Below are 14,074 nucleotides of genomic sequence, written 5' to 3' on the forward strand. Positions count from 1 at the left end.
GTGAGTTCATTCATGAACCTTCAGGTCAAGAGTCCACTGCAAATCATTGGTGCCACTCAGGGTCCCGGGGACTTCCCTGTCCCTTCCCGATGTCTTCTGACAGGGGACCCTGGACTTCAAGGTGAGGTACCTTTCTAGACTTAAAAACCCTTAAAATGGCAAATTCATTGTTACATTTTTCCCCACAATACTTTTTCTTTTTTTAAGCTGCCCCTCTGGCTTGTCATTGGGGCTTAGAATGTGCCTTTCCACCCACGCTGTAACGAGCTCCCCGTGGGAATGATCTGAGTGGGAGCCCAGCTTATGCACTCAGGGGACCTTCTGCTGAGGTCTCCAGGGAGGGACCGGCGATGGCTACCAGCGTTCTCTGTGCTCTTGGCCAAAGGCTGGCTCCCAGGTACACGCTGGGGGCAGCCCCCACCTTACTACAGAAGCCTGTATGTGTGTGTCTCCAAAAGAGAAGAGATAAGTACAATCATAAATTGTTTTTAAAGATAAACTTTCAGGCCCCACCTCCAAACCCACTGGAGTTGATGCTCAGACATTTTAAATAACTTTAACAGCCGAACCAAAACTCAAAGACAAATGAGCAAACACACTGCCATCAAGTGGATCCCTCAGATCCGGTTCCAAGGTTGTCAATCTTCACGGGGGCAGACAGCGGTGTCTCCTCCCCTCAGAGCTGCTAGTGGGTTTGAAGCACCCACCTGGCAGTTAGTAGCTGAGCACCTAACCCTATAGCTCAGCACACTTTACAAAGATTCGGGTGTTCAACCCAGGGACTAGCTCTGAATCCACATTCCTGGAGACAGGATTCACTTCAGACATGCATCCAAATGCTTGCTCGACTATGAACTGATTAAATATGTAGATCAGTGATTGTAAAGCCTCCAGGCTTTGGTGTCTTCTCTATGGAGCCCCTGGTGAGTGCAAATGATACATACGTGCTGTTTCCAATTAAGAGTGATTGAGAGAGAGAGAGAGAACGCGAGAGCGTCCAGTCCACCCAGCAGCACCTTGGAAAAAAGACCCGGCAATCAACTTCCCCAAGCTCCGTCACACAGAACCCGATGGAGCACGGATCCAGCCACACACCCATGCAGCAGCCATGCATTAGCATCCAGCTCACGGCAACCATGGGTGTTTATGGTACAGGCAACACAGGTACTGGGGTATTTTAACCAACGGTTTCTATTCTTTTGTTCACTTGTATCTCCTTGTGCTTTGAAAGAGATGCCCATGAAGAAAGGATCAGAAACCAGTGGCTTAATCATTGATTGAATAGACATCATTGTATCACCTCATGCTTCCCAAGAAGCCCTGGGGCATAGAGGTTAACCCTCAGCTGGCAATCCACTAGGTGAGCGCTTTGAAACTACCAACCATCGCACACGCCGTGGGAGAAAGGCTGGGCTCTCTGAGGTGACCAGACTGTAACATTGGTAAAGCGGGACACCATTGATAAAACTCATATCCCGTAGAAATAGCCACATGGCAGCCGAAAACCATCTACCCTAGCTTGTCATGCATTCTTTCCAAAAATCGGGACTTTTAAAATCCCGTGGGACACAGGAAAAATTGTTAAAAATTGGGACTGTCCTGCCAAAAGCAGGACGTCTGGTCACCTTACTTCTACTCCATCAAGAGTTGTAGTCTCAGAAACTCACAAAGGCAGTTCCACCCGAACCCACCCGACTCCAGGGTGGATTTGCTGCTAATACTAGACAAGGTCACAGGTCTCAGGGCTGGGCGTCAACATTGTCTGTTTGGAGGACACAGTGCAAGTCACAGCAGCACCCATCTCAGATCTTACTTGGATGCATTTTTATCAGGTGCAAAAACCTCCCAGTCAAGAGGCAATTAAAAAAACATTTTGAAATATTGGTGTTTGGAAAATCTGTTTGAACTGCCACAATGTCCTTCCCATTCATTCCAAGAAAAGATACATTTCCAGCACAATTAATTTTTATGCTTAATAATTAACCACAAAATATGCAATATGCAATATACATGTATGTGTATATTGCTTTCAGCTGTGCACTAGTCTTAATAGCAATGAGAACTTGATCCATAATAAATTTCTCCCAAAAATGCTGTGACAACAAAAAAACCTAGCTATTGAAAAATTTCAATGTATATAGATAGTTTTGTCAAGGAGAATGATACGGTGATTAATAAAAGACTTTTGAGCATAAAAATATATTGTGTTAGAATAACGTTCTCCAGAAGTGAAATGGAAAAATACAATTTCAAGGAGAAAAAGAAACATCATAAAACTTAAAAAAAAAAAAAAAAGAGCTTGTTCATGTGTTTTTTGAACCGTAAGTATTAAATCACTCTGGTATTTAGATTCCCCTGGATAATTTTTTTTACCTTTAAATCATTTTATTGGGGTTCATACAACTCTTATCACAATCCATACATACATCATTGTGCAAAGCACACTTATACATTTGTTGCCCTCGTCATTCTCAAAATTCACTTTCTGCTTGGGTTCCTGGAATCAACTCCTCATTTTCCTTTTTCCCCTCTCCCTCCTTCCCCACTCCCCCCTCCCTCATGAACCTTTAATAATTTATAAATTATTATTTTATCTTATCTTACACTGCCCAGCGTCTCCCTTCACCCACCCTTCTGATGCCCATCCCCCAGAGAGGAGGTTATATGTAGATCCTTGTGATCAATTCCCCCTTTCTACGCCCCCTTCCCGCCCGGTATCACCACTCTCACCGCTGGTCCTGAGGGGTTCATCTGTCCTAGATTCCCTGTGTTTCCAGTTCCCATCTGTACCGCTGTGCATCCTCTGGTCTAACCAGGTTTGCAAGGTAGAATTGGGATCATGATAGTTGGGGGGAGGAAGCGTTTAAGAACTAGAGAAAGGTTGTGGGTTTCATTATTGCTACACTGAATCCCCTGGATAAATTTTAAAGTGATCCAACAGTTTTATTTTAAAATGTCAATATTTATGGCCCCCCAGAAATTGCATACTTTCCAACTATTTAATTTAGATGAAAAATATTTGATAGCAGCTTTCAAAGGAGCTCTCCAGCATGTTTTCTGAGGAGGTGCACAGTGAGAGGGCTGGAAAACCACTATCGTGAAGAACTGCATGCACGTTGGACATGCTGTCAGGAGAGACCGGGCCCTGGAGGAGGACATCATCCTTGGTAAAGTGGAGGGGCCGTGAAAAAGAGGAAGACCCTAGACAAGGTGATGGACACAGTGGCCGCACCAATGGGCTCAAACATCAGAACAATGTGGGGATGGCGCAGGACTGGGTGGTGTTTTCTTCTCTTGGGCATAGGCTGGTGGAGTTGGAACCACCTGGAGCATACCTAACAGCAACAAAAAGCACATGCCAAGGGGCAGAGAACTGGCAGCATGATGGAGAGGCAGGAGGAGCGTGGTGCAGCCTGGGAGATTATGGCCCCAGAGAAGATAAAGGGAGTGGGAGTCAGTAAAATAGACTCCAGGCAGGGGTCTCTGGCTGCTTCTGGCTCCCCATAGCCTGTGCATAGGATACGGAGATCTCAATGGTGCCAGGGACCCCAGCACAAAGACCTGAAGCACTCAGGGGTCACCACCGCAGGCTTCAGAGCTGGCCACACTCCAGCAGTACAAGTCACATGTCACCCCAGAGGACCAAGTGGAGGGAACAGTTAAACCCTCTGCTACTGGCTTAAAGGATGGAGTTTCTAGCCCGCCCAGAGGCTCTTAAGAGATAGCCCTGGAGATCTACCACAGCCTGGACAGCCCTGAGGCGCCCTTCTACTGGACCCTGCGTGGTGAGGTCACCATGAGCTGGAACTGACCTCAAGGCAATCAACACCTGCAGCAGCCCTCCCTGACCACCCACCCACGGGTGAGACCAGAGCAGCTACCTGATGCAGTGAGTGCCCAGAAGGGTCACCCCTATCTCTGGAGTCCCATTCAGCCCCTCCAAAGATGGAGGACCAGCAGAGGGTCGTGAGGAATGCCATAGCTAAGTGATCGAAAGTCATTCAAAAGAGACTATTTAAAAACAGCCACGATGGGGAATTTGGCCAGGAAAGGAGCTGTAAACTGAGAAATACGGAGAGAGGGTTAATTGGCCAGACTATGATCCCTGCTGCCTGCAGGTCGGGGCTTAGAAGGAAGTTGAAGTCAGATAAAGACAGGAGACTACATCTGAGTGTGGTGTGAGTAAATCTGCCATGCTATTACACCTCTGAAATGAGGTTAATGATATTTACCTTGCAGGGTTCCTGTGCGAATTAGAGATAATGTATGTAAGGTTTCCCAGCATGCTTTGTGCCCCTGGAACAAGCGACGGACAGTGATTACTGTTATTAGCAGTCTGTCAGTTGCCTGTGAGGTGGGGAGATGATGCCCTAGACTAGGGTCTCATCAGGCTGTCCCATCCACGTATGGCCTGGCACCCCTTGAGCCCTAAAGCCCACCTTATCTAGAGGTGAGAGGATGCTTCTCTCTGTCTCTTTCCCTACTTTGAACACCTGGCCACCTGGAGTTTGCTGTTCGGAGCTGTGATGTCTCACAGAGCTTGAGAGAAACCAGCCTGCAGAAAAAGCTCACATACGCTTCTCAGAATCCAGCCTCTGATAACCCGGGCACTGTTAGTTGTGAATCTGACCCCCCATCATTTCCAGGGATGGTCCCACACCCCCACGCAAACAGGATCCTCAGGATCCCCGATAAAGGCTGGGAGCCCAATGCTTCTGTGTCTAAGCCCCAAACAGAACCATCGTCTAAATGCAGACTCCTAATGGTAAACAGTTCATAAAACCTGTCTCTGCCCCAACCAGACGACATTGTTCTAGAGCAGTGGTTCTCAACCTGTGGGCTGTGACCCTTCTGGAGGTCGAACAACCATTTCACAGGAGTCACCTGATCCATAGCAGTAGCAAAATGACAGTTAAGAAGTAGCAACAAAAATAATTTTATGGTTGGGGGGGTCACCACACCATGAGGAACCGTATTAAAGGGTCACGGCATTAGGAAGGTGGAGAACCACCATTCAAGAGGGTTGAAGAAATCCCAGCGCTTCACATGCGGCCGTCATGAGAAATCCCTACCTGTGCCAGAGATAAAGGCACCTTCACAGAAAAAAGGCAGGTCCAAGTACGTTTTCCCACCAGTTCTCTCAGATAATGAGTCCATTGATCAAACATTAACTAAACACTCAGTCCCCAAGCAGGCAGTGTGCCAGGTGTGCCTGGTCCAGGGCAAGAAGGCCTTACAGCCAAGTGTGGGTCCATGGCTTTGGCACTTCCACTTGAAACCTATCTGCACATTGGCTGATTACTCTGCACACGACTCCACCAGGGGCTGGCACTTAGTGAAGGCCATTTCAGTAAGGGACACCCTGCTGTCTTGGCACCCAGAGTCCCCTGGGCCTCTCTAATATCCATTAACTAAAGAGAACCCTTGGCCCAGGAAGGGATAGGTGCCATACTGGTAGTTAACTATTTGGTGTGGGGGGAGCTCTTTAAAAAGAGAGAGAATTATTGTTATGGTTGAGAGTGTGCACAGCAGAACCTAGACCCATCTAACATGCTTTCCTTGTCCAGCTTAAGGCCACTCATTATTGAAATGTTCATACTTCTCACAGTCCTTTTTTGAACGGTCCCTCCTCCATTAACATAAACTAACCACACCTCTGTTTTCCATCAAATGTTTTTTCGTTTCTGTTGTCAATTTGCTCTCATATCAATAGATGTTTTGAAAGAGCACAGTACACAAGACTTTCTTGACTAATTAAGCCAAGCTATTGCTTGGTTTAAAGAAGACTTCCGGAGTATTTCTGCTTTAAGGTTTAAAGATTATCTCAGGGTAATGGTTTCAGGCTTCATCTACACTCAAGGGTTCACCCAGCCTCGGTGCTTTCAGAAAGCCTGGCTTCCAGGAGAATCACATCCCTCCTAACAACTAGTAAGGAGCTGGTGACCTCGTGGTACACCTTGTGCTGCGAACCACAGGGTAAGCAGTTCAAAACCACCAGCTGCTGTGAAGGAGAAAGACGAGGCTTTCTACTCCTGTAAAGGGTTACAGTCTCAAAAACCCACAGGGGCAGTTCTACTCTGTCCTATAGGGTCACTATGAGTCGGAATTGATTCTATGGCAGAAAGTTTGTTGAACAACTAGTATTTTCCTTCACCTCTACTGCTATTCCTTAGGGGCCAATGAATAGACCCGGAAGTATAATGCCACACATTCAAAAAGCACAGAAGAGTCTGAGAGAGCCTTGAAATGGTTCTCCACCATGTACATACTCAGATAAGAAGGGGGTTCAAAAAGTTCTATTATCTTTCCATTTCTTTTTTTCCCCCAAGAACTTTTTGAAGCTCCCCTGTACAATTAAATCTTGCTTTAATAGAAGGATCCACTAAAGATAGGATTCCTTGGAAGAAGTTTTGGTCTTGTGCATTTAAAATATGATTCCATTTATAATAATGAACTTATATCCACACCTCAGGAAAATACTCATTAGGTCAAAGAGGATCAATCATGTATTCATGAATTCTACAAAACTTAGTGAGCACCAAATATGTGACAAGCACTGTCCTGGGTGCCAAAGACATTTCAATGAAAAGACAAACACACAAAAGCAAGAGCCCCCCAAACAGACTTCAGGTTAGTACGGACAGTTCCCAGAACCCCCAGGACTGGTGGGGAGATAGCCATAAAGGTCAGAGAACAAACCTGGAATTATGTATGCTTCTTTGTTATCATTTTTCCCCTTTTTTCTCTTTTTATTCAATTTTTGTTTTCTTTTGTCCCTGTTATTGTTTTGCCTCCCAATATGAGATAGGCAGGGAAGCAAGCCCAAGGAGAAAGGCAATGGACCAACAGTTCCCGAGAGAGCTGGGGGGAAAGAGATGGGGGAACGAAGTGGTGAGCAAACAGTTCCATAGACAGGGGAGCAACTAGGGAATTAAAAGCAACAAGAAGGATGTAGAGATTCCAGTGGTTGGTCCGTTGGATCAAAAGCAATCTAGCTGAGAGGAATTACTAAGATGCGGAAGAAGGATGTGCATGATGGTGGGAAGGGAGGAAGGTAAAAGGAAACAGAGGAAAACAATGTCCTTCCGTATCTGTTATTATACCAGGATACCTGAGGGAAACTAGACATGGTACATACACTTTAGGCTACCCAACAGAGGAAAGGAAAAGGAAAGCTATGGATAGAGGTATAAACATAGGTGTGCACTCACATAAGTATATTAATTCATAAAAATAGAAGTATAGGCCTATGTACATATATTTATATGGCAATACATTGAGGAAGTGGATGGGCTTTGGGTTTCTGCTCTCAAGCCCTGCCTCAATGCAAGAACACTTTGTTCTAACAACCTGGCATTCTATGATGCTCACTCTCCCTACATGACCACTGAAAACAAAAATGGGTGCATAAGCAAATGTGGTGAAGAAAGCAGATGGTGCCTGGCTATCAATAGGTATATCATCTGGGGTCTTAAAGGCTTGAAGTTAAACAAGCAGCCATCTAGAAAAGAAGCAACAAGCCCACATGGAAGAAGCACATCAGACTGTGCAATTATGAGGTGTTGATGGAATCAAGTAACAGGCACCAGAAGACCTAAAAAAAAATGTTTGTAACCATAAAACAAAAAAACATTATTGAGAATGAGGGGATTGGAGCAGAGACCCAAAACCCATCTGTAGACAATGGGACATCCCCTCACAGAACGGTCACCAGGAAGGGATGAGTCAACCAGGGCACAGTATAGCTCCAATGAAACACAATATTCCTCTGGTTCTTTGAGGTTTCCACCCCACCCCACCCCCACTATCATGACTCCAGCCCTGCCTTTCACTTCAGGCTAGACCAGAACATGTACACTGGTACACATAAGAGCTCTCAACACATAGAATCCAGGTCAGATAAACACCTCAGGAAAGGAATGGGAGTAGCAATACCAAGGGGGTAGGGGGAAGGTCAAGGGAGGAGGGGGAGAAGGGGGGAACTGATCACAAAGATCAATGCATAATCCGATGTGCCCCCACCCCACCCCCCGCAGGGGGATGAACAACAGACATGGGGGTGAAGGGAGACAGCAGTTGGTGTAAGATATGAAAATAATAATAATTTATAATTTATCAAGGGGTCACGAGGTGGAGGAGGAGATGAGCTGATACCAAAGGCCCAAATAGAAAGTAAATGTTTAGAAAATGATGATGGTAACATATGTACATATATGCTTGACACAATTGATGTATAGAAGGTTATAAGAGCTGTAAGAGCCCCCAGTAAAATAATTTTTAAAAAAACAAACAGATAAGGAGCTGGGAGTAGACAAATAATATGTAAATTAAGACTGCTAGATAGGTGTTATCAATTGAATTGTGCCCCTGAAAGGGTGTGGGGTGTATCCTAACCTTACATCTGTGGATACAATCCCATTTAGGACGAGGACTTTCTTGGTCATGAGACCATATTTTTTGTGTGTGTGTCTTCACCCTACTCATGTTTGAGAGACGCAAAGAGTAGATCAGGCCCAGAGAAGCAAACACAAACAGAGAGAAAAGTGCATACCACGTGCAGGTCACCAAGGAATGCCGGATGGACAGAAACTGCAAGGGATCTTGCCTCAGAGAAGACACAGAGAAACCCTTCTCCTAGTCCTTCTAGCCTATTTTAGATTGAAAACCAATCTCCTTCCAGTGTCTGTCATTATACCAGGATACCCAAGGGGAACTAGACAGGCTGCACTTTGGGCTACCCAGGGAACGCTGGTGGGAGAGTTACATGGCATCGGCCTGCTAAGCACAAAGCCCACAGTTTGAAACCACCAGAGGATCTCTACTCTCACAGAGGCAGTTCTACCCTGCCTGATAAGGTCACCAAGACCCTAGAGGGCAACGCAGAATCAACTCAATGGTATTAAGTTTAATGTTATTGGTATTTGGGGGGGCTACCCCAGCCAAGGGAAAATGATGGTGTTCTCACATGTCCCCTCCTCATATGTTGACAGGGCTAGGTCCAAAGAAGAGGAAGAAAATTGATCCAAAAGTAGAGATTGTCCACATCAGATCACAAGACGAGGGATGACGACTTTACCATTACATCACTGTCAAATTACATCATGACTTAACTGCCAATCTACTGAGAATCATGGCCCACTCAAGCTGACCCATCACCTTAACCATCACAGCCAGCATTTGTCTTGCCTTGTGCATTTGCTATTACCATCATTAATTCATAACATGGCCCAACCGTGGGGTTTTTCCTGCTGTTATAAATATGAAATGTTAGATAATGAGACAGTCAATAAGCGAAGAGTCCACCAAATCAAACTCACTGCCATTGAGTCGACTCCAACCCTCTATAAGGTTTTCAGAACCGTAACTCTTGATGGGAGGAGACTTCATCTTTCTCCTCAGAGGGGCTCAGAGATTTGAGCCATGGAACCAACACTTACTGGAGAGCAACCACCCTGTGTGGCGTTTGATTAGGTCTTTGTGTTGTACCACAGCTCCCAGAGGCCCGGTGACACATCGGCTGCTGACAGCTGGGTATTCAATATTCATTGGGAAGGTCATGCTCTTTTGCTGACTTCCAAATTCTTGGCAATAAACGTGAATGGTCTAGGAAGCAAATGAAACCCAGCCCGGTGTCATTTTCTCCCAAGACGGCGTACCGTTCAGATTCTCACCACTTCCTTTTATGAGCAATTCTGCCTTTGTGCTAGACAGTGGAACCCTCCACCTTGGCGCTAATCCACTCGAGAAGGAGCGTCGAGATGTGAAGATGCAGTTGAGTTCCGAATCAATTTTTCCCATAAGAAATAACTGAAAACGGACTAATCCGTTCTCGACCACCAAGTTTTTACCCCAACCTTGCCTTTTTATACAAAGCACAACACAGAAACTTCAAAGTCAATAAGCTCTGAGTTACTATCATTTAAATAAGAAACACATTTTCCAAAGTTTTAACAACTACAGAATGGCCCATACCTTGAGACTGCTGAGGATCTGGCTCTGTGGACACGGACGTGGAGAGGAGGTGTGGAGAGTCATTGTTTAGAAGGGGAATCCTCTTCCATAAAATCAACTGGTAGCTGCTTTCCAGTTTTTTTCCCTTCTTTGCCTTTTTCACTAGGACCTGGTGGCTGGCTTTTTCTAAAAAAAAAAAAAAAAAAAAATCTGTCTAATGTGGTCTGCTGTTGGTGTTTCCTTAACTGTTTTCTAAAAAGGGTTTACTAAATTATCAACAATATCGGTAACATGGTTAACTAGTTCCTTATCATGATTCTTTTCAAAAAACTCCTTTTGAGGACCCAGGTTTTTATCTAAAAATAGTACAAAAAGTCAGAAAAACTAAGAAAAGGGTAGCAAAATGCTGGGAACACAGCTGCAAAAGGTTTAAACAACGCACTAACAACGCCAGCGAACGCCGAGTGACCGAACACGAACTGCTTTCGTTTACAAAGATCACCTGCGTTGGGTCGGATTCCGATGTTTTGTTCGAGCTCCGATGCAAAATGTTCTCGACATTTCGCGTCCACATCCGATTATGTCGAGTACGGATGTGGCCGAGTACCAGGGTTCTACCGTACTTTTAAAAAACTTAAATGATATTAACCACTTTCGCCAAACCCAAACTCCCTGCCGCTGAGTTGATACCACCTCGGAGTGCCCGGGAGGACCACCTGGTGGAACCGCGCCTGCAAGTTTCTGAGACTGGCTCTTAAAGGGGTAGCAGAAAGCCTGGTCTTTCTCCCATGGTGCAGCTCGTGGCTGGTGGTTTTGAACTGCTGACCTTGAAGTCATCAACCCAGTGCCTAACCACTATGCCACCAGAGTTCCCTTAAGGAATTCAAAAGTGTTAAGTAGGGGCTATATACTTTAGAAGGAGTCTATACATCATCCATCTTCCAGTGGGCCCTTCGGATATTGGTCAAGACAGAAATTTTACAGGCCCACGTGGCTGCCCGTGGGAGAAAGACAGGGCTTTCAATGCCCATAAACAGTTACAGCCTGGGCGAGTCACAGAGCAGTCTGCCCTGTCCGCATCGACTCAGTGGCAGCGCGTGAGAGGATGGCGGCCCAGGGTCGGTAGGCCAGAGACTGAAGTGGCTGTGTCCCCAGCCAGTTGGTCCTGATCTCTACAGCCCTCCTTTGGCCGCCTCTCTGACCTGTCCCTGGGTCCCTGCCCATTAATCCAGCTCTCAGCACACACACAGATTGCCAAGGTCTCCTTGGCTGACCTCCTGGGCCTAGTACACTATTGACACTAGAATCTGTCATCAAACACTCACCTGTTGGATTTCAGGCCCCTTTGGGAAACCCAGGTGTCCCATCACCTGCTTCCCCATGCTGGGAGGGGTCCAGAGTCCCCACCAATGGGGTCTTCCTCTCACTCTGCGTTTTATTGTACCCTGTACTCCCGCAACAAAGCATTATGGGCATTTTCTCGCTGTCCTTTGAGCGCTGGGAGGATGGAGACCGTGTCTGCTGTGCCCTACCTGAGGCCTGAGACTGGAGGAGCGAACAAATGAAGGAATGAGCGTGGCCAAGGAGTGAGGGCTGGGAGTGGACGGGGATCTGAGCAGCTTTAACTCAGGGAATGCCATTCATGTCAGAATTCAGAGAGGATCCCTAACTAGGATCTCATCCCTTCCCTGACACATAGCTTCCCAGTGTCCCTACACCAGAGTCAATACCGTGGAGCAGGGGCTCAAAGGCTCAAAGGCCCCCGGCAGTTCTGACTTCCTGGACAGAGAGCGAGAGCGAGAGCGACATGCTGTCCAAGCAAGACCTGCGAGGCCCCCTCGGGTGCTGCTCTGTCCTTACAGTGTCTTACACTTATTACGAGGTGAGAATCTCCCCTTTGTGATTTATCAAACAACTCTAATAAGCCCATCTTTATCGCCTGGGTCATATCCTTTCACGAGCCTCATTATTTTAAACCGGTTTTATGGCAATGAAAAATAAAACATACCATAAATTGCTTTTTACTAAGTGTCAATTAGCAGTTCTGGTGAAGCCCTGCTTCTAAATCTAAAGGAAGAGCGGTGACTGGGCTAAATAAGAGGTGGCAGGATAGAGCGCCCAGCGAAGGAGCCCCGGTGGCGTGGTGGTTAGGCGCTGGGCCCCTAGCCACAAAGTCAGCAGTGTGAAACCACCAGCCGCTACAAGGGAGACAGATGAAGCTTTCTGCTGTCAACAGTGTCGTCTCGGAAACCCACAAGGGGCAGCTCCACCCTGCTCCATGGGTCAGCATGGACTCGATGGCAGTGAGTTTGAGGATAGAGCCCCTGGGCGACACATACGATTATACATTTGACTAGTCACCAAAAGATTTGCAGTTCAAAGCTAGCTACCCAAGGGTGCCTTGAAGTAAGGCCTGGCAATCGGCTTCCAAAGGGCCAAGGCCGTGCAAATCCAAGGAAGCACGGCTCTACCTTGGATACCCGGCGTCGCCAGGAGTCAAAATGAACTTGGCAGCATGGGAAAGACAAAGCTCTGAAAAGGTAACTCCAATTAATTTTAATCTCCGGAGATAGGTGATAAAGATTTTTTCCCCCCCCTACAACATCCACCTGCTAGGCTCAGGGTTAGAATGGTAAATTCATGCTGCGTTAACCTACTGAGTTAAATCACACAGGTCTTTTTTTTTTCATCCCTAGAGTGGGGGGGAAAGCTGCTTTATTGCCAACTTCTATTGTAAAGTAAAATGCTCCTGACGTGTTGTTTATTCATTTGTTTTCCTGACTAAAAGAAGTACTGCTATTTTTTTTTCTGTGAGCTAAAATAGTAAATATAGTTGGCTCTGACCAGCCAACAAGTTAGCAGAAAGGGTGGTGGGAATGGGGAGTGGGGGGGGGGGGCAGGAATTAAGATTTTCATTGCACTTTAAATAAGTTACCCAGTGCTAATTAATTATCTTGCTCTATGACAGCCCCCTCTACTCCGGATCTGCTTAATGCATAATCCCTTAGCTGGCTTGTGAAGCAAAAAACATTTTTTATTTCTTGCTTTCAGCTTAAAACCCTATGCCCCTGCTGGAGGCTGGCAATGGGCTGATGTCATCCACGCTGTGATCGCTGGCCTGGGCGGTGGTATTCCCACTCATGGTTTCTCTTGGCCCTCATTCATCTGTGGCTCCAGCCCAGCGTGATCACTCATCTGTCCCCCAAGGGGCCGACCAGCACCCTCTCATGGCCACCACCTTTCAAAGCTGTCCACAGCGGACATTCTGGGCTGCGGTGAACCTTCCTGTTCATTTTGCTGGGCCTTCAATCTTGCTGTAAGAAAACGTCCTCCACACTCCCTTCGGCTGCTGACCCAGCCGACTGGCTGGTGGGACTGGGGGTGCGTGTTTCTCCCTCTGAGATCTTCCCGATCCTAATCTCAGATGACGACGGCGTGAGAATCAGCATTCTATTCACCTAGGAATAAAAGATCATCAAGAGGCAGCATGCTCTACAATCCTGTGTGCAGGCATCTGAGCTCAAACCACAATAGGAGGCATGCCTGAAATTAATATGACTAAAACCATAGTTAGAAAAGGGATTTGTAATAGTAAGGCTGATCATTGAAGTTTGGACAAGCTCCATATTTTCCTATGTAATAACAAAAGCCAAAATGGACAAAATAGTAGGACCAGGACACACACCAAAAAGCAAAAAAAAAAAAAAGATATTGTGAGAAGGGGCTTGATGTGGGAGCGAGCGAACGTTTCCCCACACAAATGCCATGAGTTCAGGCGTCTCCGTAACCTCAGCCGTCGTTCCCAGCCAAGCTGGAGTCAGAGCAGTGCAATCCTCGTTTTGTGACGTCACGTGTCTTCGGGGATTGCTGGCTGTGAAAAAAGAAAAGAAAAGAAGAAACCCCTCTGAAACCACTATGCTGGGAGATCATCACAATTCCCTCGCTGACCACCTCGTGGGAGATGGGGTGGTCTCGCTGAACGTTAGGGGGCAGCGGGATGAGACAATGTCATCGGTTCCGGTGTGACATTTTTCACCATGACTGCATGAGCGTGTAATGCCTGCCTTTCAACACCTGCTGTGTCACGCAGGTCACCCAAGTGGCTTCCTGTGAATTCTCTGGA

Source organism: Echinops telfairi, unplaced genomic scaffold, assembly GCF_000313985.2.
Source record: "Echinops telfairi isolate 266 unplaced genomic scaffold, ASM31398v2 ScPeMD7_18;HRSCAF=68, whole genome shotgun sequence".
NCBI classification, from domain to species: Eukaryota; Metazoa; Chordata; class Mammalia; order Afrosoricida; family Tenrecidae; genus Echinops; species Echinops telfairi.